The 24941-nt window shown below is 40.4% G+C and overlaps 1 non-coding gene across 1 annotated transcript; it reads left to right on the top strand.

Annotated features, from left to right (window-relative positions):
- The first annotated feature begins 23151 nt into the window (after positions 1-23151).
- TRNAT-GGU (transfer RNA threonine (anticodon GGU)) lies at positions 23152-23223 on the top strand. The gene has a single exon. It is a non-coding gene; the product is annotated as a tRNA-Thr (tRNA).
- Positions 23224-24941: the final 1718 nt, after the last annotated feature.

Here is a 24941-nt window from a genome sequence, read left to right as displayed (position 1 = left end):
GGGTAGGAACAGGAGCTACATGACTTGCAAGGTACAGCTGGGGTCCAAGTTTCTAGGATGCTGATATATTCAGCCTGCCATTTGGCATCTGTTTATATCCCAAGAGGAGAATTTTTATACTGAAGCAAATATATTAGATGGAGCTCTATGTAGTTAAGAAGCTTTGAGCAGAAAAGTCCCCAAAGATCATTGTGTCCATTGTCCTTGTTTTACAATTGAGGAGACCAGGCCCAGTTATATTCACGATGCCCCAGTCATATACCATAGTGGTGGCAAAGCTGAGATTAAGAGCTTAAATTTCAGTATTTCTACTCTGTATGTGTGTGTGGTTTTAGGCAATAAGCATATCTAATTGACATTATATTTTCCACATCACAGTCACTTCTTGCAAATCTAAACTTTATTGGTAAGTTTCATTAAATGTGGTTCTATGGAAACCCTACCAAGAGACACTTTAATTAGGAAAAATTTCAGAGATACACAAAAGTAGAGAGAATTAAACTTTCATGTACCCTTCACCCAGATTCAACAATTATCCAGTTTTACCACACTTGCTTTGTATACCCCTTTTAATCTTAACTGGAGTAGTTTAAACAAATCCCAAATGCTTTATCATATTTCCTCTAAATATTTCCATATTCATCTCTAAAAAATACAGGCATTTTCTTATATATAAGTACAGCACCATTTGCGCTGAACAAAATTATTACCCAATACCTAGTCTACAATCAAATTGTCCCAATTGTCTTAAAAATCTCAACCTCCCCTCCACCAAAACCAAAAATCCAAACAAATAAGAGAAAGCAAATATTAACTCTAGAAATGACCCTTGTAGAAAGGAAAGGTAATCATATCGATGAATATTTGCATAGCCATAAAAATATAGATACTAACTATTGATGGATAGAAAATTATCATGTAATTACATTAGAAGGATGAGGGAGGGACAGAGAATTTCCTTATTAAGAAATGAACAAATAATACCTAAAACTGAATAATTAAGAAAGAGCAAAATAATCAATGTTTTGTTTTGTTCTGTTATTCTTGTTTGGTTTGCAATGTGGAATTAAATACCAGAAGAAACAGCTGAAAAATGTGAAAATGGCTGCCTCTGCGAAGACAGACTATGTAGGATGAGTGAAGACAGAGGAGTGATTTTTTTTTTTGAAGTATAGTTGATTTACAATATTGTGAAAAAAAACAAAACAAAAAACAATATTGTGTTAGTTTCAGGTGTACAGCAAAGTGATCCAGTTATATATATAATTAGGGAGATTAATGTATAACAAATCAGTGATATATATTTTTGAGGGGTTATTTTCCATTATAGGTTATTATAAGATGTTGAATATAGTTCCCTATGCTATACAGTAAATCCTTGTTGTTTATCTGTTTTATGTATAGTAGTCTGTATCTGTTAATCCCAAGCTTCTAATTTATCCCTCCTTCCCCTTTGGTAACCATAAATTTGTTCTCTATCTCTGTGAATCTGTTTCTGTTTTATATATAGATTCATCTGTATTATTTTTCAGATTGTACATTTAAATGATATCATATAATATTTGATTTTCTCTATCTGACTTATTTCACTTAGTATGATATCCTCTAGGTCCATTCATGTTGCTGCAAATGGCAAATATTTCATCCTTTTTTATGACTGAGTAATATTCCATTGTATGTATGTATGTAAATATATGCCACACCTTCTTAAACCATTCTTCTGTTGATGGGCACTTGGGTTGTCTCCATGTCGTGGCTACTGTAAACAGTGCTGCTATGAACATTGAGGTGCATGTATCTTTTCAAAATTAGAGTTCTCATCTTTTCCAGATATATGCAGAAGTAGGATTGCTGGGGCATATGGTAGCTCTACTTTTAGTTTTTTAAGGAACTTCCATACTGTTTTCCACTGTGGCTGTACCAATTTATATTCCTACCAACAGTGTAGGAGGGTTCCCTTTTCTCCAAAACCTAGGAGTGATGTTTTTAATTAACTATTTGTGTGTAGCTTTGTGCATATGTAACTCTGATAAAACCAAAAAGTAAAATATCTGTATCTGCTACTGATATGTCCCCTCAGATCTCTGCTAGAAGGCCACTCTTATCTCAATATGTCCAAACACCAAATATCAGCCATCAGTCTGAACTGGCTGTACTGTGGTTCTGCGGCACATCAGCCATCCTAGAACCTGCCTCCACCGTCATCTTGGGGGCTGCCTCTGCATCCCTCCTGTGTAAGGTCAGCAGTTTCTAAATCCCATAACTTCCTCTTTCTTGGTTTATTACCACATTTTGATGAAGCTCCTCCCCTAGTAGCTTTCAAAGGAAAAAGAGGAGGTGAAATTTTCAAAAACTTTCAGGTCTAAATATATCTTTCTTATCCTCACACCTGATTGTAGGGTGGAACATAGCCAGTGATTTCCATGCAGGATTTTAAAAGCTACATCTCCCTGAGTCTTTCAGGTTGCTATTGAGACCGGTGTCTTGTTTATTCCCTGCCCTATTATATGATCTATTTTATAATTTTGTCTGTGTGGAAATGTTTAGAATCTTCTCTTTAACCCCGGTGTTCTAAACATTTCCTAACAATATGCATTGGTTTGGGTTGATTTTCTTTCACTATGCTGCTCACTTAGGGGAGCCCTTTCAATCTGGAGGCCCATGTTCTTCAGTTCTAGGAAAAATGTGAATGTTTTCTTAAAGGCTTCTTCCCTTACATTCTCTCTGTCCTTTGTTTCTGGGATGGCTGCTGTTTTGATGCTGATCTCCTGGCCTGCTTGTCTGATTTTTTTTTTTTTCATCTGTTTTCTCTTCCATTCCATCTCTTTATTTTTTTGTTTTACTTCCTGGAAGATTTCCTCAATTTTATTTTCCAGAACTTCTACTCTTACTTTGAATTTTATAAAAATAGAAAAGTGTTCATGCTTTTAACTTTTAAGCATTCAGGGAATGTTTCTTTTTTATAGTGTGCTCTTCTTGCTTCACGGATGCAATTTATCGTCTCCTCTACCTTTGCGAATATTAATCACAGGTTTGTTATTATTTTTCTTCTCTGCTTCCTGCACTGTCTCTGTTTCTTCCAAGTTCCTTTTTCTTTTGGTCTCTACCTTTTATGTTGCTAGCTTCCTTCAAACATCTGATGACCTTTGACTGCCTGTTCATACTAAAGAGTACGACAGAACAGAAGGTCCAAGTGTGAGTAAGTCTTTTTGTTCTTGGCAGAACTGAATATAGGATGTTCTGTTTTAACCATTCAATTGTGGGATCCCCAGCTGTCCGTTTCTTTAGGTATTTTTCTTGGGCCGATCAGTGATTCCTGAGAAGAAATCTTTTAACTTCTTGCCTGGAGTATATAAGACTGCCTGCAGAGCTCTGGGCTCCAAGTGGGGAAGGAAGCTTGTCATGTTACTATTAACTGCACAGATGTTCATTTAACCTCTTCCCCTTAAAAAAAAATCTATATATCTATATCTGTATATATATGTGTGTGTGTGTGTGTGTGTGTGTGTATACACACACACACACACACACACACACACATATATATATATATATTCTAATCCTTCTCTTAGCTCTGCTTGAAATCTGAAGTTCAAAGTCTCCCTGCTTCTTACCCAGTCTTCTGCCATGATGGGGAAGGATTCTGGATCATAAGTGCTTCCTTATGAGTCTTCCTCACTTAAGCCCCACTGCACCTTGACTTGTGGCTGGTAGTCGCAGTCCTGAGCCTGGCTGGGGGTGCACACAGCAATCATGTTCCTGGGGGGCTTCTCCCACTGCTGGCTTATGTTTCAGCTTTCACGTTTTAGGTCAGTTTCTACTCATATAACCACAGTCTATCTTCTAAAATGTAATTTTCTCTCATCTCTCATCCTATTCTCTTTCTTCTATCTTTTACCTTTAAAAATAGTCTTAATTTTCATTCTGGTAGGATTTTGCTAGGAGTAGAGGTAAATAGGAGTGTTCAATTTACTGTGTTTAACCAGAAGGCCAGGATATGTATTAAGTTTTTATTTTAGTGGCTACATTTGTAGTTCCTAACTTTTACGGGGTGTGTGCACAGTGGCGGTGCATGTGTGTATCTGTTAATTGCAGTTGTCTCCATGTCTGTTACTAGCTGGTTACCCTTTGTTAGGATAATGATGTGGTTTATTCATATTCTACTTCATATACTTTTTGCTATTTTACTGTTTTGTTTTGTACTACTGAATACATGTTTTGAATAAACATGGATTATTTTTATAATCTGAAATTTTTTTTAATTTTGAAAAAAACTAGTGCATTAGTGACTTTTATTCCGTGGTTATTCAGAAAAAATAAATAAGTAAGAACAAAAACCAGAAAAGAATATAGGTAAGGAGAAATAAAATGAAATCTCTATAAATGTCAGCATTGGAATTTAAAGTATCTTGAAAAAAAAGACAGTGGTTTCTTCTGTTAGTATTTTGTTCATGTTACTGGATGAGATTCTGTATATGAATTCATTAACAATTCATTGACATTTGATTAAGTGCCAGGCACCAAGCTAGGGCCTTACATTACAAAGCCATAAGAAACCCAGTCCGGAGAGGAGAAAGACATATAGATCAATGATTGCATTATAGATTTATAAGTACCATAGTACAGACATGAACAAAGCGTTGCTAACACAGAGACACAGAATATTAGTTCTTCTGGGGCAGGAGTGGGTAGGGGATGGATTAAGAAAGTCTTCAGAAAATGACATTTAAAGTGAATCTTTTTACCAAGTTCCCCTTGCCTCCTTCTAGTGCTCCTTGCTAATGTGCTGGAAATAACCAGTTTGGTTTGTTTTTTTTTTTTCTGTTTGTTTTTTTTTTAATTTAGAAAAATGGAAATAGAGGAATTTTTCAAGGATACCTCCAAACAGAGGAATGAGTGAGTTTAGGGAAAGATTAACTTCTCCATTCTGACTTGAAAATCTATTATTCCCCCATAAGGAATTCAAATTATATCAATAGGAAAGAGGAGGGACATTTGAGATCAAATAAAACACTTTCATGTCACATATTAGGCAACCAGACTTGGGTAACAAACAGAAAGATAGCATGTACAATGTTTACAGCTTTAGGGAAGAAAGCCAATTTGATTTGCTAGTTTAGCCATACCAATATTGAAAATTTATGTTAAAACCCTTTTAAGCTTTAGCATTGCTAGAATTTACTGGTAAATTCTGCGTTCTGAGGACGAAATACATTTGCACAAAACAAAAACAAGGATGTATAATTGTTATGCAGCAGAAAGCTCCCTAGCATTCCTGCCTGCCATATCCCCGCTTTCTGCCACTCCCAGGTAAATATTGTTCTTTCGTATGCGTTTCTTCCAGAATTTCCATGAAACAATCATCAATGTTAATCCTTATTTCCCAGTTTTTATACGAGAGTTGTTTCTGGCAAACACTAAAGTTTGGCCCAACAATATTAATCGCATCTAGAGTTTGAATTAACAGCAGACTTCTGGTTAAACTTTAAAGACTGAACACCCACATTTACCTCTGATCTTCCCGCACCCCCTGAAAATGATAGCAAAAGATAAAAACAGTAAAACTTCACAAAGAGAGAGAGAACAGGAACAATGCAACCGGGCAGCATGAGATACTGTGACAGCTTTTTTTTTTATTTGCTCACAATTTGTTCCCTGCCTGTACTGGCCCTGCTTTCCCATAGGTGGAAATGCTTCTCCACCCCGGGTACTCTGGACACGGCTGTTTGATTTGCTTTGGCCAGTGCAGTGTGAGCAAATAACACAGAAGACACATCTGAGCAGAGCTTTCGTGCACTTTTGTGCTTCAGTTCTCTTCCTTGTGCTTCTGTCCTTCACCAGGAGAACTAAACTTCCCAGATGGTGTCTGCTCTGAAGCCTGAGTCCCACATTTCAAAAATATGTGGAGCCAAGCCTAGCAGAGCCTAGCAGAGAAACAGCCTTCATGTAACTTAGACCAAAAAAAAAGTAAGCCACTGAGATTTGGGGGGTTTGTGGCAATAGCTCACTAATGCGGATGCCAACATTTTTTGGAAGATGAATAACCAATTATGGGATAGTAAGAGGATAAAGCAAATGTCTCACAGATCTATAGATATTCACTGATCAACACTAAATGCATTGCTACTAATATCTAGAGAGCCAACAATATCAAATCTAACTCAACAGAAAGTCACTCCGCATCCCTCAGTAAAAGTCAACTATCACTGAGCCCCACCTCTGCTCACAAAGCTTCTAATTTTGCTTTCCATGCTTTAGTCTGAAATGTGCACGTACAAGCACGGAAAGCCAGCAACAGGAAAGACAGAAACCAAAACACACGTAAATGAAGGAACTTGTAGGAGACAAAGATAAATCAGGAAGAAGAAAAAGCTTAAAGAAACTAAAACTAATTTTCTCAGAACCATCAGAGACAGTAAACATGAAATAAGATTATACATGAAACAAGATTAGGATTTGTTAAAAGCAACAGAAACATGTTCCAGTAGTCCAGGTGAAAAAAATTCAGTAGAAGGTTTAGATGATAAAGTCAAGGTTATCTCCCAGTCATACTGTCCTATTGAACAACCTCATGGAAAACCACTGACATTATCCAGTGCTTCATGAAGTTATGCAACTAAGTGGTCCAAAGGAGAATAAAATACAGACAAACGGAAAATGCGAGAGAAAGGATAAGAAAAATCTGTCTAGCTGGCCCACTGTCCACTAAACAGGAGTTCCAGAAACAGAGAACAGGCAAAGCAGAGAAGGAAAATCACAAATTAACATATGAATATATTCTAAAACAGTAGGGTAACGATAAATCAACAGAAAAAGAAAGTAAAGAAACAATCCCCTTTAAAATAGCACCCAAAGTAATAAAATATCTGGGAATAAATCTAACCAAGGAGGCAAAAGAATTATACACAGAAAACTATAAACCATTGATGAAGGAAATTAAAGAAGACTTTAAAAAATGGAAAGATATTCCATGCTCTTGGATTGGAAGAATCAATATTGTTAAAATGGTCACACTGCCCAAGGCAATCTACAGATTTAATGCAATCCCTATCCAATTACCCAGGACATATTTCACAGAACTAGAACAAATCATAATAAAATTTATATGGAACCATCAAAGACCTAGAATTGCTAAAGCATTACTGAAGAGAAAGAAAGAGGCTGGAGGAATAACTCTCCCAGACTTCAGATAATACTATAGAGCTACAGTCACCAAGACAGCATGGTATTGGTACCAAAACAGACATATAGACCAATGGAACAGAATAGAGAGCCCAGAAATGAACCCACAAACTTTTGGTCAACTCATCTTCGACAAATGAGGCAAGAATATACAATGGAATAAAGACAGTCTCTTCAGCAAATGGTGTTGGGAAAACTGGACAGCAGCATGTAAAACAATGAAGCTAGAACACACCCTTACACCATATACAAAAATCAACTCAAAATGGATTAAAGACTTAAACATAAGACAAGATACAATAAACCTCCTAGAGGAAAACATAGGCAAAACATTATCTGACATACATTTCAAAAATTTTCTCCTAGAAGAAATAAAAGCAAGAATAAACAAATGGGACCTAATAAAACTTACAAGCTTCTGCAGAGCAAAGGAAACCAGAAATAAAACAAGAAGAAAACCTACGGAATGGGAGAAAATTTTTGCAAGTGAAACCGACAAAGGCTTGATCTCCAAAATATATAAGCAGCTCATATGACTCAATAAGAAAAAAATAAACAACCCAATCCAAAAATGGGCAGAAGACCTAAACAAGCAATTCTCCAAGGAAGACATACAAATGATCAAAAAACACATGAAAAAATGTTCAATATCACTAATTATCAGAGAAATGCAAATCAAAACTACAATGAGGTATCACCTCACACCAGTCAGAATGGCCGTCATTCAAAAATCCAAAAATGACAAATGCTGGAGAGGCTGTGGAGAAAGGGGAACCCTCCTACACTGCTGGTGGGAATGCAGTTTGGTGCAGCCACTATGGAAAACAGTGTGGGGATTCCTCAAAAGACTAGGAATAGACTTACCATATGACCCAGGAATCCCACTCCTGGGCTTGTACCCAGAAGGACATCTACTTCAGGACGACACCTGCACCCCAATGTTCATAGCAGCACTATTTACAATAGCCAAAACATGGAAACAACCTAAATGTCCATCAACAGGTGACTGGATAAAGAAGATGTGGTATATTTATACAATGGAATACTACTCAGCCATAAAAACCGACAACATAATGCCATTTGCAGCAACATGGATGCTCCTAGAGAATGTCATTCTAAGTGAAGTAAGCCAGAAAGAGAAAAAAAAATACCATATGAGATCGCTCATATGTGGAATCTAAAAAACAAAAACAAACAAACAAACAAACAAAAAGCATAAATACAGGACAGAAATAGACTCATGGACAGAGAATACAGACTTGTGGTTACCGGGGTGGGGGGCGGGGTAGAGGGTGGGAAGGGATAGACTGGGGTTTCAAAATTGTAGAATAGATAAACAAGATTACACTGTATAGCACAGGGAAATATACACAAAATGTTATGATAAATCACAGAGAAAAAAAATGTGACAATGAGTGTGTATATGTCCATGAATGACTGAAAAATTGTGCTGAACACTGGAATTTGACACAACACTGTAAAATGATTATGAATCAATAAAAAATGTTAAAAAAAATAATAATAAAAAAATAAAACAGTAGGGTCTCCAGATTAAAACTCCCTGCGAGCAAAATAAATAAATAAACACAGCAAAAATAAACAAGGAATGTGAGTGACATCCAGGCATTGCGATATTTCATACCAGCAGGATTTTTTTTTTTTTTTAAGTATGCAAGCTTCTTGGTGGGAGGGGCGGCTGTGGGCAGGTAACATGCAAAGGGTTAGGAGTTGGATTGACCTTGCTCTTCTTGATAGCGCCACTGGACGTTAGAAGTCAAAGGAGCAATGTCTTAAAATTTTTTTTTAATTGAATTATAGTCAGTTTACAATGTTGTATCAATTTCCGGTGTACAGCACAATGCTTCAGTCATACATGAATATACATATATTCCTTTTCATATTCTTTTTCACCATGAGCTACTATAAGATATTGAATATAGTTCCCTGTGCTGTACAGTATAAACTTGTTTATCTATTCTATATATACCTGTCAGTATCTACAAATCTCAAACTCCCAGTCTACCCCTTCCCACCCCCCTCCCCCTTGGCAACCACAAGTTTGTAGTCTATGTCTGTGAGTCTGTTTCTGTTTTATATATAAGTTCATTTGTCTTCTTAAAATGTTAAATAAAAATTCTATACCTAGCCAAAATACCAAAGGAGTGGTTAAAATAACATTTTCAGACAGCAAAATGCTTTAAAAAATTTACCTTCCGTATACTCTTTCTCAGAAAAACACTGGTGGATATGTGCCACCAAAACAAGAACATGAACAAGCAAACAAAGATGATGAAGGAAGGAAGGGAGCGAGGGAGGGAGGAAGGAAGAAAGAAAAATATGATGTGTTGGTTTTATTTTGCTGTGTAATAAACCATTCAAATACGTGGCAGCATAAAAAAATTATGATGTGGTCAGGAATTCCATCAGGACCCAGCAAGGATGGCTCTCTTCTCCTCCATGACATCTGAGGTCTCAGCTGGGATGACTCAGATAATTGGGAAAAACTCAAATGGCCGGAGGCTGGACCAGCAGGAGCTAGGGGCGCTACTTCCAAGCCGGTCCCTTCATTCACGTGTCTGGGACCTGGGCTGGGATGGCTGAAGGACGGGCTCGGGTGGGACTGTCTACGGGAGCATCTACAAGTGTTCTTCCAGCAGTGGTCCCAGGTGGCTGGACCTACTGCATGGTGGTTCAGGACGCTTGGCAGGAGTGTTCCCAGTGAACGAGGCATTCGCTGGGAATGATTTATAGCATCTTCAACCTTGTCACAGTCTGCACTTAACCAAGTATTTGAGGCTCGTTAACAATACATTCATCTCTATATTATTTTGCAGCAAACAAACAAATAGAAACAGTCCATCCTCCCCAAACCAGATGGGAATTCATATAAGGTTAAAGGACAACAAGTCCTTAAATTGGTAAATCCTTGTGTCTGTCAACAGAAAAGGCCTTAGTTATTCCCAGTGTGTGGCTCCCCATCTTGAATTACTTATTCCAGAAGAAGGCCTCATTTCCTGATCCAGAGAAAGCCAGAAGTATAGCTAGATTTCCTGGGGTCTCATTAACTGATCATTTCCTCAGAGACCCCTGCGGGGAGATACAGCAGGGACAGGCAGGAAGGGCACTCTGCCACGGGCCACACAGTGAGGCATTGTTACAGACCAAAGATTCCTTATACCCTCCCAAGACGCAAGTCAACATATTTTGACCTTCTAATGGCCTTGCTGTTATATCACAGTGTGGACTATGCCAAAAATATTTGCCAAAACCTAACATTTGTTCTTCCCCCAAACCCTGTAGTTATGTGGAAATTCAGCTATGAACGGCTGGATTCATATACCTTCAAAGGGATTTTTTAAATACCAGTGTTTGTTTTTTTCCTCTCATTCTAAGTTGCTGAGAGAATGGGGTGGGTACAGAATGAACAAAAACTCTGGAAAGTCTCCACAGTCAACTGAAAGGTAGGGTAACGAGAGGAGAAACATCAGGGCATTTCCGGGAGCTGACTTCCTCACAGGGCAAGAAGTCAAAGGGTCCACGGGTTCACGGCAGAGAAACATCCAGAACAGGCTTTACTGGAAACAGCACCACCTTCATCAGGGATGGAGTCTCCTTAATGAGAATCAGCTGCCCTTGTAGGGTTTCAGGGAAGTTTCTGCGCCAGTGGAAGCCAGAACGCACTGGGATATACCCATAGGGTGAAAAACTGCTTTTTTTTGCCTTTAAACCCAGAAGGAAAACTGTTCCTTCCTGTGCATTCCTGTGCGGACAGGGAGGGGTCTGCCCACCTGAGGCTGGTTGTTGATTTCTCTACACCAAGACCTCACGTCGCCGGCGCCCACTGTTCTGTGACTTGTTTCTTAAGTAAAATGAAACTCTCTGTAATTACAAAGGCAATGGTGTCACGGAGAACAAGGTCTGAGTGACAGGCTTTGCACAAAGCCCCGGGCTGCGGCTGCAGCCTACATTGTAATTTTAAATTTAAATCCAAATTATATGATACCCTAATACAGCAACAAAGGGGTTAGGGCCACAGCAGCCAGCAGGCAAGCCTTTCGGATGTTCAACTCTACCTGCCTTCAGGATAGTAATTGTATTTAACTCTGGGAGAGTGGATGTTTGTGAGAAGCAACAGCATAAACCACCCAGGCAAAATCCGGAAAGGCTTTTGTATGACTCCCGTGAGTGGGTGGAAAGCAGTTCATTGTTTCTGAACAAAAATCTATAGAAGTGTCCTGAATTCTAACATTTAGTTTGGCTTCTCACCTAAAGTTACTGAAAGTTAAAATTAAAGAGAAAACCCAAAACCCTAAGATGTAATAGACACGTCCTTCTACTTTCTCATATACGTGCTATTTGGGAGCAGAGAATTTGCATTCTACAGGCAACAGGGCCCTTAACCCCCAGCCCCGTATTCCCACTGCCCTCTGCACCTCATCCCTGCATTGGAGAATCACTCCCAAAGACACACCTCCCAGACCAGGCTCCTTATCTGCCACCCTGCACCCACCATCCCTGAACCACCCCCCCATCCTTTTTCCAATCTTCTTGTGGAAAGGGCACCACCACCACCACCACCACCCAGGTGTCCGCCCTAAAAACCTTTCCTCTTCCTCTTTTCAATGGATTAACCAAATCCTGCCAGAATTATTGCTTGAATTAGCCCCAATCTCCGCAAGCTCTCCCTCCAGGTCCTTACCCTCTGCTCCTTAACGCTACTTTGATTGTGTGCTGGTCAACTAGCCCCCAGGCTCCTGTAACTCCAGTACATTTTCCACAGGACTGACAGCGTTAGCTTCCTGCGACATGATGTCGATTGTATGATTTATCATTTGAGTCATATACTCGGAAAGTCTAAACTACGGCTAATAAGTTGCCTTACAAATCAGGTTTCCTAGTTTTTTTGTTTGTTTGTTTTTTTAACAAGAAGTAGCACAATAGAGGCAATGCAGCTCAGAAACCTGAAGTCTGAATCTTGGTTTTGATTCCTGCCCTCAACATTCACTAGCTCCAGGTGCTGGGCAGTTACTTAACGTATCTGTGCTACAATTTCCTCATCCGTAACAACAATAACAACAAAAATACTGACTGTGAGGATTCAATGTAATACAAAGGAAAACATCTAGAATTGCATTTTCCAGGAAGTAAGCATTTGATAAATGCTAGATGATATTACTGTCAATAGTACTATTATTATATAAAGATCTCATGAATAATTTCAGATTTTTATCATTCATTAATGGAATAATTATTTATTGTCTCTGTATGATGTGCCAGTGACTGCATCAAATCTTAATCAACTTTCATTCCTTCATATAACAGCAAAGTTCCCAGCGCATAGCAGAGATAAAAACACAAGCTTTAAAATTAAACTATCTATTGTTTCAGTCTCTGAAACCAAACAGTATCAAACACAAATGGCACACATTCTACAGAAGTTAAAAAAAAAAATTACAGTTCCTGCTTCTCAGATTCCTGCAATCCCACCTAAATGTTTCAAAGCCCTAAAATGAATTTTCCACAAAAAGCTGGATAACATATATTTTTCCTAGTAGAAGTAACCTTTGATCTGGGTTTAAAAATGAACTAGATCCAAATGTCACTAGAACTTGCATTCTCCCGTTTTCACATTCTTTTGAGTCAAAGCTTATTATATCCTGACGTTTTTAGTGTCTGGAATATAAGCATATATTTTAGCCGAAAGAGTACTGTGGAGTTAAAAAATAATGATAAAGTACTGTAGAGGAATTTTGTTAAGCCATTGGTAGATAAAAGATAAAACAGCAAGCGGAGAGATCTTATTAACTAAATGATTAACATATCAAAACAGCTATTTTCTCAGGGCTAAGAGATAAGGTTTGGATGCCAGCCAGCAGCTCTTTGCTATTCAAATGAGCTCTGGCAAAAGAGGTTTCAGATTCTCGGCCCTGAAATTAACCTGGAGGCGCTGTGTGCAGGCTGCAAATTCAAAGCCGGTTTCACTGGGGTGAACTGAGCCAGTCCTGATGAAAACCAAATGGTGGCGGCGGGCCTTGGATTCCTGTGGCTGAATCTAAAGGAAAACGAAAGAGTGGCTTGGTTGGCCGTCATGTTATCTCCAGTGAGTCAAAGTCGCCGAAAGTCTCAGAGAAAGGTTTCAGTCTGCGGGGGGGTTCAGTCTTAGCTGTGGGCTGGACTTCAGTTGAGTGGGATTTCTTGAGGCCTCGATGTGGTTGAGATGTGACAGAACTGCTGGGCAGCAGAGTTGGAAATTTCCAGGGGTTTGTGTTTATCATTGTCTATTAACCCTTTTAACAAATTGCATTTATGAGTACATTGCTGTTGCTGTTTAGTGATTATAAGAAAACACAGAAGTTTGTAAAATACAGAGAAGCAAAAGTGAGAAAATTAAAATTAGCCTGCTACCCAGAGATCTGCTACAACAAACATTTTGGTCTATTTTCTTCCTTCCTTTCTCCCTTCCTTCCTTCCTTCCTTCTCATCCATCCGTGCATCATCCACATGGCTCTTTTTATTCAGTTATTTATCTATCTCTTTATAGTTACAGATCTCTGTAGTTTGTTCTATACATTTTGCATTGGCAGATGTTTTGACTCTTATCCTCTCATTTGCAACCTTTAATCTGGGGGAACTTCTGGCTTTGCCAAGCCGGGTGCCTCATGAGAACTGATGGCCTTTGATTCTCTGCTAAAAATTCCTTGCAATCAAGAATTGGGTATTTTTCTTGGTTTAACTAAAACAAAAATGGAAGATCACCCAGAACTAGAGGAGTTTGCACTAAAGATTTTTTTTAAAAACTTCTGCATGCAGAATTCAGTGTCACAGCCTCCCCTCGGCTTCCTGTCTCATATCCCCCCAGACGCGGGCCTCCCCTGGCTCATTGGTCTCTGAGAGATTGCTTCTAAGGGCAGGATTGGAAATGTCTCTGCCAAGAACCCCATAGAAGCATTTTGAAGGAAGGGTCATTTATAATTAGTAACAATAAAGAAGGGTGGTTAACATCTTGCTAGGTGTTACAATTTTTTTTTTTTTTACTAAGTTTTTCTTACATTTTTGAACTCAGCTGCAGAAAGATGGTTTGGATTGTGAGTCAAGGTGCCTTGAGTTCTATTCCAAATTTTGTCTCAACAATTACGTTTTACTAACACTTAAATTCTCTGGGCCTCAGTCTCCCTCTACATGAAAGGGAAAGGGAAGGGGGTCTATGCTCAGTGGGTCAGATGCTTGCTAAGACTATTCTCAGATCAGCAGTTGCATTGTGCTGTGAAGATCTGGGTGGCTCTGGACTGGGTGGACATCAAGGTGCTATTTTCATCAACCACCAGTCAGCAGTGAACTTGCCACGGGCACGCGCTCAGAAGGAACCCGAGTGTATACTGATTTGGGGGTGGGGTGGGTGAAGGGAGAATCCAGGGTCTAACTTCCTCAAGCAGAGTTGTAATGTCTGCTGATGTGCCTCTGTGCCTCTCCTCGTCCCTTGGGCGAGATAAGCTAAGTGAGTAGGGGTGTGTGTGGGTGTGGATAGATAGATATGAAGGATAATTTATTACGTACATATCTCATGGGGCCCTGGCACCAGTCGGTACTTCCTGAATAGCCCCAGAAACAAATACAAGATGGAGCAATGGTTGGAGAGGGCAGACACTCTACTGAATGGGCCCATGAGGGCCTTCTACAAGAGCTGCGATGTTTGCTCCCAAAGAGCAGAGGTCATGAAGGCAATGTGTTTCCTGCTTTCAAGGGCACAGATTAGTAGTCGTGGCTCTGGGCCTGGGCATTCAGCCATAGCTGTCCCCGTGCCACGTCCTCAGGGGTGAGAGGGGAAGGCAGATCCTGGGAACGACTTCCTGTTCCCCACAGAACAATTTCACCCGCAACTCTCATGCACTACCCTGAACGCCACTGTTATCAACATAGTCAGCCGCTACCCCCAACACCACTGTTACTGTCACAGTCAGCCCGCCATGACTGATGAAGCGAACACTGGACGCTCAGATGCTTCTGTGCCTTTTGTTTAGCAATGACTTGGAATTTATTCCCTACTTCCACAGGAGTCCCCATACCAGAATGTTGAAAGAACATATCCAAGGCCACTTGGCAAGCGGGTGGGGTCACTTCCAACATCCTTTAGCACACACTGGCCTGGTTGGAGGCACAATACCAGGATCCCCATCCCCTAATTCTTACACAACTCCCTGTCTGCCCCTGCGCAAGTGCCTGAAATTTCCAGAGTTGAAAGTCATTCCTTATAGTCTTTTGTTTCTTTCTTTTAAGCAGTTCCTTTTAAATTTATTTTATTTTTCATCGAAGTATAGTCAGTTTACAATGTTGTGTTCATTTCTGGTGTGCTTCCTTATGGAGTCTTAAAAGCCTCCCTATTAAGATTCAAATCTCACAGGAAACTATATTCAAGATCTTGTAATAACCTATAATGGAAAAGAATCTGAAAAGGAATATATATTTATATATAATTGAATCACTTTGCTGTATACCTAGTCTAACACAACATTGTAAATCAACTCTACTTCAATAATAATAATAAAAATAAAAAATTCAAATCTTAGGGCAGGAATAACACTTCAAGCTTTTATCAAACATTTACCTTAGGTGGAATATTCTTCCTCATAACTCTCCCTGAGAGAATTAGAAGCCAGGCCTTCCGGGCATGAGTCGGAGAAGGAAGGAAAAGACTGGGGATGGGGATTTGCCAAAGACAAACTTCTCCTTTGGGGTTGGTCCTGCTTTCCCCTGAATAGACACCCTAGGCTGCAACTTTATTCCTTTGTCTCCTTCTTGGAAGTATGCTTGAAATACCAAGCAATAAATAGTCTGGGAGTTGACACATTTAATTAAATCGAGGTTTACTCAAACTTATTTACCTGCTGTCTTCACCGTTTCTTCTACCTCCTTCTTCCCTAAACAGAAACAGCTCCAAGCGCTCATCCGGCTGCCTTTTTCCTCTCCACTCTCTCCATTTGGGTCATTCTCACTTTTTCGGCTTTGAAGTATCACAATTAAGAGGCAGCACCTCCCCAATTTCTCTCTAGTCCAAGGATCGACAAACTTTTTCCGTGATGAGCCAGAGAGTAAATATTGTAGGCTTTACAGGGCATCCATCTCTGTTGAAACTCTACCTTCATAGCATGAAAGCAGCCAGAGACAACGCGTGAATGAATTGGGATGACTATGTTCCAATAAAAATTCACTTATGAGCACTGAAATTGGAATTTCATGTCATTTTCACTTGTCACAAAATCTTCATCTTCTTTAAAAATTTCCCCCCAACCACTTAAAAATATAAAAACTATTCATGAGCCTTACAAAAGCAGACCATGATCCAGATTTGACCCGAGGGTCAGAGTTTAGCCACCTCTCTCCACATTCCATTCCTCTCGCTGTCTGAAACACCCTCAGCCTTGATATTTACAAAAAAAAAAAAGGCCCTGTCCTTTATCCACCCCACAAAATAACTGCTCCTCCTAACTTCCTTATTTCTTGTAGGATACAAGAATTTTCCCATCTGTCATGCTTTATATACAGCCAGCATCCCAGTCCAACTGCTGACCCACATCCAGTGCCTTCAGCATCTGTCCCTCTCTCCTGCACAAGACGTCCTGCATGTCCCAGCTAATTCTCATAGAGCAAGATTTTCATCAGAGAACTCCCTTCAATGGCTCTACCACTTCCTGAGCACATCAAGTCAGTCTGCAGGACTCTCTGCTTGTCTACATGGAATTTCCCCTCTGATGGAATTTTCTAGTTTCATCCCTCACTATTTCCCTACACATATCCTCTGTGCAAACCAAAATGACCAGCCTCCAACAGGTGACAGCAACACGCTGGGGGAGGGGGATTCCTGCCTCTGTGTCTTTACTCTTGCGCCTCCCTTCCCCCACTCCTGAGTGCCTTTCCCTAAACCTGTGGACCTATCAAAAGCTTCATGGCGAACCATGATAAAGTATCACTTCACACACGCTAGAGTGGGCAGCACAGAAAGGCCAACAATGACTAGTGTGGGCAAGAATGTGGAGAAATTAGAACCCTCATTCAGTGCTGGTGGGAATGTCAGATGGCGCAGCCACTTTGAAAAACAATCTGGCAGTTCCTCAAAAGGTTAAACATACAGTTACCATATCACCCAGCAATTCCACTCCTAGGTATCTACCTAAGGGAAATGAAGACATTTGTCCACACACAAACTTGTCCATGACTGTTCATAGCAGCATTATTCATAGTAGCTAAAAAATAAAAACAACTCAAATGTCCATTAACTCAAGAATGGATAAACACAAAAGGTCACATATTGTACGAGTCCATTCATATGAAATATTCAGAATAGGCAAATTTATAGAGCTAGAAAGTAGATTAGTGGTTGCCTAGGACTGGGGTGGGATTGAAGGCATGGGGGAAATCAAGGGTGATTGCTAATGGGTATGGGGTTTAAGATTGATGAAAATGCTCTAAAATTGATGATGGTGACTGATGCACAGCTCTGTGAATGTACTAAAAATCACTGGACTGTACACTTTTGTCTTTTGGTCCATTTTTTTAAATTGAAGTAAAGTCAGTTTCCAATGTTGCATCAATTTCTGATGCACAGCATAATGCTTCAGTCATACATATACATACATATATTCCTTTTCATATTCTTTTTCATTATAGGCTATTACAAGATATTGACTATAGGTCCCTGTGCTGTACACAAGAAACTTGTTTATCTACTTTACATGAACTATACACTTTTAAACGGGTGAATTGTCTGTGTGTGAATTATATCTCAATAAAGCTGTTTTTTTAAGAGGCTCCTGGCCAAATCACATCACTGTAATTTGATCGTTATAGAAAAGATTATCATTATTCTGTAGCTATATTATCATCTGTTCCGCTCATTGGATATTATATACTACCTTATAATTTTTTCTGCCTATCTTTTAACTTCCCAGCATTTAAATTCTCATACTTTTACATATAGATGCCTGTTGGTTGATTTAATTCAGAAGACAAGTCTGAGTAGTTAAAATAGTTTAAATTGAACCAGAGCTAGAGATGCTAGCTTATAGAGCGTGGGTGTGTCAGGCGCAACTCGCAAGCTGCCATATTGAAAAGAAATGATTAAGTGGAGAAAGAAACATTCTGCGGCTTCACTTGTGAATTGATGTCTTGCTTTCACTACTGTGTATCCCTTGCACATCGATAAACTGGGCCCAGGCTGCCTCTATGATCCACTGCAGGGTGCCTGGAAATTCAGATATTTGGTTAAGCGTGTGTTGCAGTTTCCCCATTCTTAAAGCTAAAGTATGACAGAATCATATAGACTTTTTATGTTATGAATTCATGACTACTGTGAACCTACTATGTGCCTAGTGTTGGACCCAAAGACTAACTAAGCAAATTCAGTAAGTAATAAATGACCATGCTAGCATAGTGTCAGCTTTCTATATACCAAGCACGTGATACTCCAAATGCCATGTGCTGACAATTTGGTTTTTTCTAAAATTTAATGTTTGGCACATGGTTTCTTGAAAGATATCAATTAGCAAAATATTAAAGTGTGTATCACAGGTCTACATTCAACATACATTGACTAGGTCAGCAAGAAACTGTGTATGTAGAAAAAATAGATTCCTATTCATGTTTAGTATCCTCTGGAGAGTATCCGTGATCTGGTCCATACATTATATCCAAGTAAATACTCTCCACACAAGGGCTAAGGCACCTGAATAGTATTCGAGGGTTCCCAAAAAACTTTCTACCCTAGAATACTATTCAGAGTAAAGACGCAACACTCTAGTATAAGCTTTAATGTCCAGGAAGTATCATTTCAAGGAAAGCCAGAAATCATTTGCCTCTGAAGCATCTTAGGTTAAACGACCTAATTTTCAGCCAGTGAAAATGCAAAGTCAAAGCTGTAGGCAAAGCAGAACCCTTACAAGACCAACTCCCCACAGATTGTTTTACAGCCTCATTTTCAAGATGACTCAAACCTGGGAGGGCCACCCAGGGTCTGGGCAGACTTGCCAGAGCTAGGGTTCCCACCCAGGGGTGTGGCGCATGGCTGTAGCTAGTCAAAAACATTCATCCACTTGTTTGGAATGCCCTCTCTGTGTTTCTCCCCTGGGAATCCGTTAGTGCTGGTGACCAAGGACTCAAGGAATTGGAACCCTAACTAATCACACTGGCTTTACCTTAAAGATGGCATGAGTTTCCTATGACTACTATCGCAAATTACCGTGGGCGTAGTAGCCTAAAACAGCACACATTCGTTATCTTACAATTCTGGCCGTCGAAAGTCTGAATTGGCTCTCACTGGGCTAAAACCAAGGTGTCAGCAAGGATGGTTCCCTCTGAAGGCTCTGGAGGAGAATTCATCCCCTTGTCTTCTCTAGTTTCCAGAGGCCCCTGGCATTCCTTGTTCACTGCCCCTTCTTCCTTCTTCAAAGCATCACATCTTCCAATCTCTCTCTGCCTCCCTTGTAGAAGAACCCTTGTGATGACACTGGGCCCACAAGGGTCATCCAGGAGAATCTCTCCATCTCAGGATCCTTCATTTAACCAATCTGCAAAATCCCTTTTGACACATAGAGTGATATATTCATGGGTTTCAGGGATTAAGACATGGATGTCTTGGGGGGGGCATCATTCTACCACAGAAACACGGCAAAGAGGAGGCCTTTTTGAAATACTAGCATCATCATCATCACTGCCTTTAAACACCTACAACAGTCTGGGCTTGGGCAGTAAACACTCCACATCCATCATTTCGTGTTGTTCTTAAACAACACTGGAGCTGAGTGTTGGCCTACCCGTCCCACGTGTGATGACCCTGAAGTTCTGGGAGGCTCAGTGACTTGTCAAGAGTCTGGCAGCCCTGAGTCCTGCCACCTCTTACTGCAAAGGCTATGATTTTAAACACTATCAGGGAATTCTGCTTGGCCCTCATGGTCACTACAAGCATTTCCTTCTGCGGTTGTGGGAACACCTCGTCCTCATCGTCCCTCTTTCTGTCCAGCCTCACGGTGAGAGCTCTGGTGCAGCCCCCAGATCTTATCACCAACCTGATGCCCGACAAAGGCCTAGATGGGGAAGGGTGGCACAGATCTGGCCCCCTGCCTACCCCACGGTGGAGGGCGCTAGGCCTAGGCCCACCCCGGCCGTTCACTTTTGTCTTACACCAGTCTCTACAGCCATACCTCATTGTAGTGTACTTTGCACTCTTTTTTATTGCTTTATCGCACTTTGCAGACACTGTATTTTTTTTTTTAATTGAAAGTCTAGGTCAACGCTGTATCAAGCAATTCTATCAGCGCCACTTTCCAAAAGCATTTGCTCACTGTGTGTCTGTGTTACATTTTGGCAACTTCACAATATTTGAAAATTTTCATTGTGGTTATATTTGCTTCAGTCGTCTGTGATTGGTGATCTCTGATATTACTCCTGCAAAAAGGTTGCGACTCTTTGAAGGCTCACATAGATGGACAGCATTTTTGAGCAATAAAGTTTTCCTTTTCTTATCAAAGTGTAGCTGATACTGTGCCAGTTTCTAGTGTACAGCATAGTGATTCAGTCATACATTTATGTATTCTTTTCCATATTCTTATTCATTTATAGGTTATTATGAGTTATTGAATACAGTTCCCTGTGCTGTACAGTAGGACCTTGTTATTAATAAAGTATTTTTGAATTAAGGTATATACATTTTTTAGACATAATGTTATTGCACACTTAATAGACTATAGTATGTGTAGACATAACTTTTATATGGACTAGGAAACCAAGAAATGTGTGTGACTTGCTTTATTGTGATATTTGCTTTACTGTGGTAATCTGGAACCAAACCCACAATAATCTGAGACGTATGGCTGTAAACAGCTGAGGCCACACCTACAGCAATACAGTTTTAGTAGTACAACTTGTCCTGCACTTCGTGATTTAAAGCAAGACGTTATCCTTGACTCTAATTACCAGTGGATTTAAAATGCAGGAGAAGACAAGATACAGATACTTAAGATTGTCAGTCACTGTCTTTTCTCTACCATGCCGATGTTCTTTGCCTTTTACTTGTTTTGCTCATTTTAGGTAATTAAGTAAAGGTTCTTCCTTATTTCCAAGGGGGAAACTGAGGCACAGAATGATTATTTGGTCCAGAAAAAGGAAGAAAAATAAACCAGACGGGATCCTAGTCTCCACTTGCAGACTGTGAGCCAGCCCTGAGAAGAGTTCGGATTGGATAAACCATGTCTGCAAAGGCTGGCTTGACCCAGGACTGTGACAGATCATTTGAATTTGCCTGGTTTATTTGAATTGTGCCTAGAAATCCCCAGAGTACCCCCAGAAAAGCCCAACTCATCACTGTTCTAAGACAGGACGCATAAGGTTCCTGGGGCAAGAGGGTGCTTTTTAAAAATGGAAAAGACTTGAACATGTTAAAGGGTAGAGGCAGCAGAAAGGACGCAATGAGAGGTAGAGGAGAGGGATGGAAGGTACAGCTCAGCAGTAGAGCGCAGGCTTGGTGTGCACGGGGTCCTGGGTTCAATCCCCAGTACCTCCATCAAAAAATAAGTAAGTAAACCTAATTCCACCCACCCACCCCCAAAAAAAGCTAGAGGAGAAACAATAGCCACAAACAAGAAACAACCTATCCACTAGGAAAATGGATAACCCCAACGTGGTGTCTGCATGCAACAAAGTACAACTCAGTAATCAAAAGGCGCAACTGACTGCTACGCGCAACAGTGTGGGTGAATCTCAAAGTCATTATTCTGAGTGAAAAGGCCAGACAACAAAGAATACATGCTGCCTGATCCCATTTACATGAAATTCTAGAGAATATGAACTAAATTAGTTTAGAGTGACAGAAAGTAGAGCTGTGGTTGCCTAAGGTCAGAAGCAGAGAGACGGGAATGAAGAGCAGAGGCAAGTTTTGGAGATGATAGAGACATTCTGTCTCTTGTCTGTGGCAGTGGTTTCATGGCATCAAAGCTCAGCTGACTGTGCACTGTCAATGGATTCCCATTTATTGCATATATGTTATACTTCAAGAAAGCTGACTTACTAAGAGATGGGGTGGCTCCTTGGGGTCCCGTGGACTGGAAGAGGAACCACTTTTCCAAAGAGAAGGAAGGGAAGGAGGCCAAGGCAGACATGGTTCAGGTCCCTTCAGAGATGTAGAGAGAAGAGGCAGGTAGCCACCATTTATTGGTCTGAAAGCTTTTGCAAAAAGCTCCCCACATTCCTATCCCCTGCAGAGAATCTCCTTTGAATCTGCACATTCATGTCCATCAGCATGAGGTCAATTCACATCTGAAGACTGGAGGCTTATCTACTGCCACATCTTAACCCGCCCTGTGGGCTACCCAGGTAGAATATTTGCCAGGTCTAATCTTCTGATCCCTCTAATTCAGCCCACCTTCAGCTTGGTGTTCCTGTCACATGAAACCCCTGGGAGCCTCAGCAGTGAAGTGGCTAATGTGTTCTGAGCAGTGTTTTCTTTCATTTCTTCCTGTGCCGCCTTCATCACTGGCAGCTCCAAGAAGCTGTAGAAGGTGGGTGTAAAGGCTTAGTCAGAAAGCTTCCGGCTGGGAGGGGAGCCTGAAAGATAGGCATCAGCTAGCACCTCCGTGGTTATCAACTCTTCCATTTAATCACTTACTGGAGTCGATCTGACAGTATTTTGCAATGATGAAGACAGAGCCATAGCAACCAGACACAAAGAGAAACTTCCAGGCTTCTGGAAAGGGTTCCAAATCTCTTAAGAGACATTAGCATGTCACAGCTTCTATTTTTTGGTGCAGTTGTTTCCTTTTGGTCGCTACTGGAGATCCAGTGCATTTTCTTTACACACACCAAATGAGACACATTTTGATTTACCAGAGCCGGGGGCATGGGCCAAAGACTGGAATTCTTCCATGAGGAGACATATTTGATGGAAATTGTTTTTCTCAGTCACTAAAAAAGGTCATCCTGGGGGTGGGGGGTCTAGCTCAGTGGTAGAGCATGTGCTTGGTGTGCTCAAGGTCCTGGGTTCAATCCCCAGTGCCTGCATTAAGGGGAAAAATAAAAAATAATAAATTAAATCAAAATAAATGTATGTAAAAAATTTTTTTTTTAAATCATCCTCAAAACATGTTTTCGTAGGTGCTAGCTAATGTCTGGTGCCTTCTTCTATTAACAATAATAATCTTTTTGGCCTTCTGAAAAAACAGGAAGTTGTGATTAAGCAGAGAAACTACAAATCCCTTCCCTCGAGGCTGAGCTAGTAACTGAAAGTCCCTCACAGGAGGGAGTTTCTCACGTAAGTGGAAAGCTGGGCGGGGTCCCCGCCCTCGGGTTACAGCAGATAAGTTGGGTCATGCAGCTTCTCCACTGTAGCCATTTGGGCTTTTACGATAGAACAATGATGTGAGACCCCCAGAGAGGACCAAAAGCTGTGACCATGCCTGGAAGGGCGTGAAGGTGCCATTTGGATGGAGCTCACCCCTCCGGGGAAGTGGAGCCTTCTGTCCCTTACCAAGCCACCAAAGCACACATCTGCTCTCCACTGAAAAGTGAACAAGCGCCCAAAGGAATTGAAAGGAGACACTCAAAAAATACTTGTACATGAATGTTCATACAGCACTGGTCCCAACAGCTTAAAGCTGGAAACAACCCCCATGTCCATCAGTGGGTGACTGGATAAACGAAATGTGGTCCAGCCACACAATGGAATGTTATTCAGGCGTCACAGGGAATGACGTATTGGCACGTGCTGCAACATGCATGGACCTCAAGACCTGAAGCTAAATGAAAGAAGCCAGACACAGAAGGTCACGCACTGTATGATTCCACTGAGATGAAATATCCAGAACAGACAAGTCCACAGAGACAGAAAGCAGACTGCTGGCTGCCCGAGGCTGAGGGTAAAGGGAAATTGGGAGTTCCCGCTTAATAGGTATGGGGTTTTGGAGGGGATGATGAAAAAGTCCTGGAACTAGATAGTGGTGGTGGTTGCACAACATTGGGAACGTATTAGGTGCCACTGAATTGTACACTTTCAAGTGGTTAGTTTTATGTTATGTGAATTTTACCTCAAATTTAAAAATCTCCATGTCAAAATAGATGGGCATGATGTCACATAAAAATATTTTCAATACAAATAATGAACTCAATAATAAAATGTTAAAGAAAAGGTTACCATTTATCACCATATGATCCAACAATCCCACTCCTGGGCATATATCTGGAGGGAACTCTAATTTGAAAAGATACATGCACCCCAATGTTCACAGCACACTATTTACAATAGCCAAGACATGGAAGCAACCTAAGTGCCCACTGACAGATGCCTGGATAAAGAAGCTATGGTATGTTTATACAATGGAATACTACTCAGCCATAAAAATAATAAAATAATGCCATTTGCAGCAACATGGATGGACCTGGAGATCATCATTCTAAGTGATGTAAGCCAGAAAGGGAAAGAAAAATACCATATCACTTATATGTGGAATCTCAAAAAAAGACACAAATGAACTTATTTACATAACAGAAAACAGACTTGCAGACATAGAAAACAAACTTATGGTTATCAGGGGGGAAAGGGGGTGAGAAGGAATAAGTTGGGAGTTCAAGATTTACAGATGCTAACTACTATATGTAAAATATATCCTACCATATAGCACAGGAAACTATTCAGTATTTTGCAGTAACCTATAAAGAAAATGAAAAAGAATATGAAAAGGAATTTCTGTATGTCTATGTATGACTGAAACATGCTGTACACC

The sequence above is a fragment of the Vicugna pacos genome, chromosome X, assembly GCF_048564905.1.
Source record: "Vicugna pacos chromosome X, VicPac4, whole genome shotgun sequence".
NCBI lineage: Eukaryota > Metazoa > Chordata > Mammalia > Artiodactyla > Camelidae > Vicugna > Vicugna pacos.
This window is presented reverse-complemented; position numbering and strand designations above follow the sequence as displayed.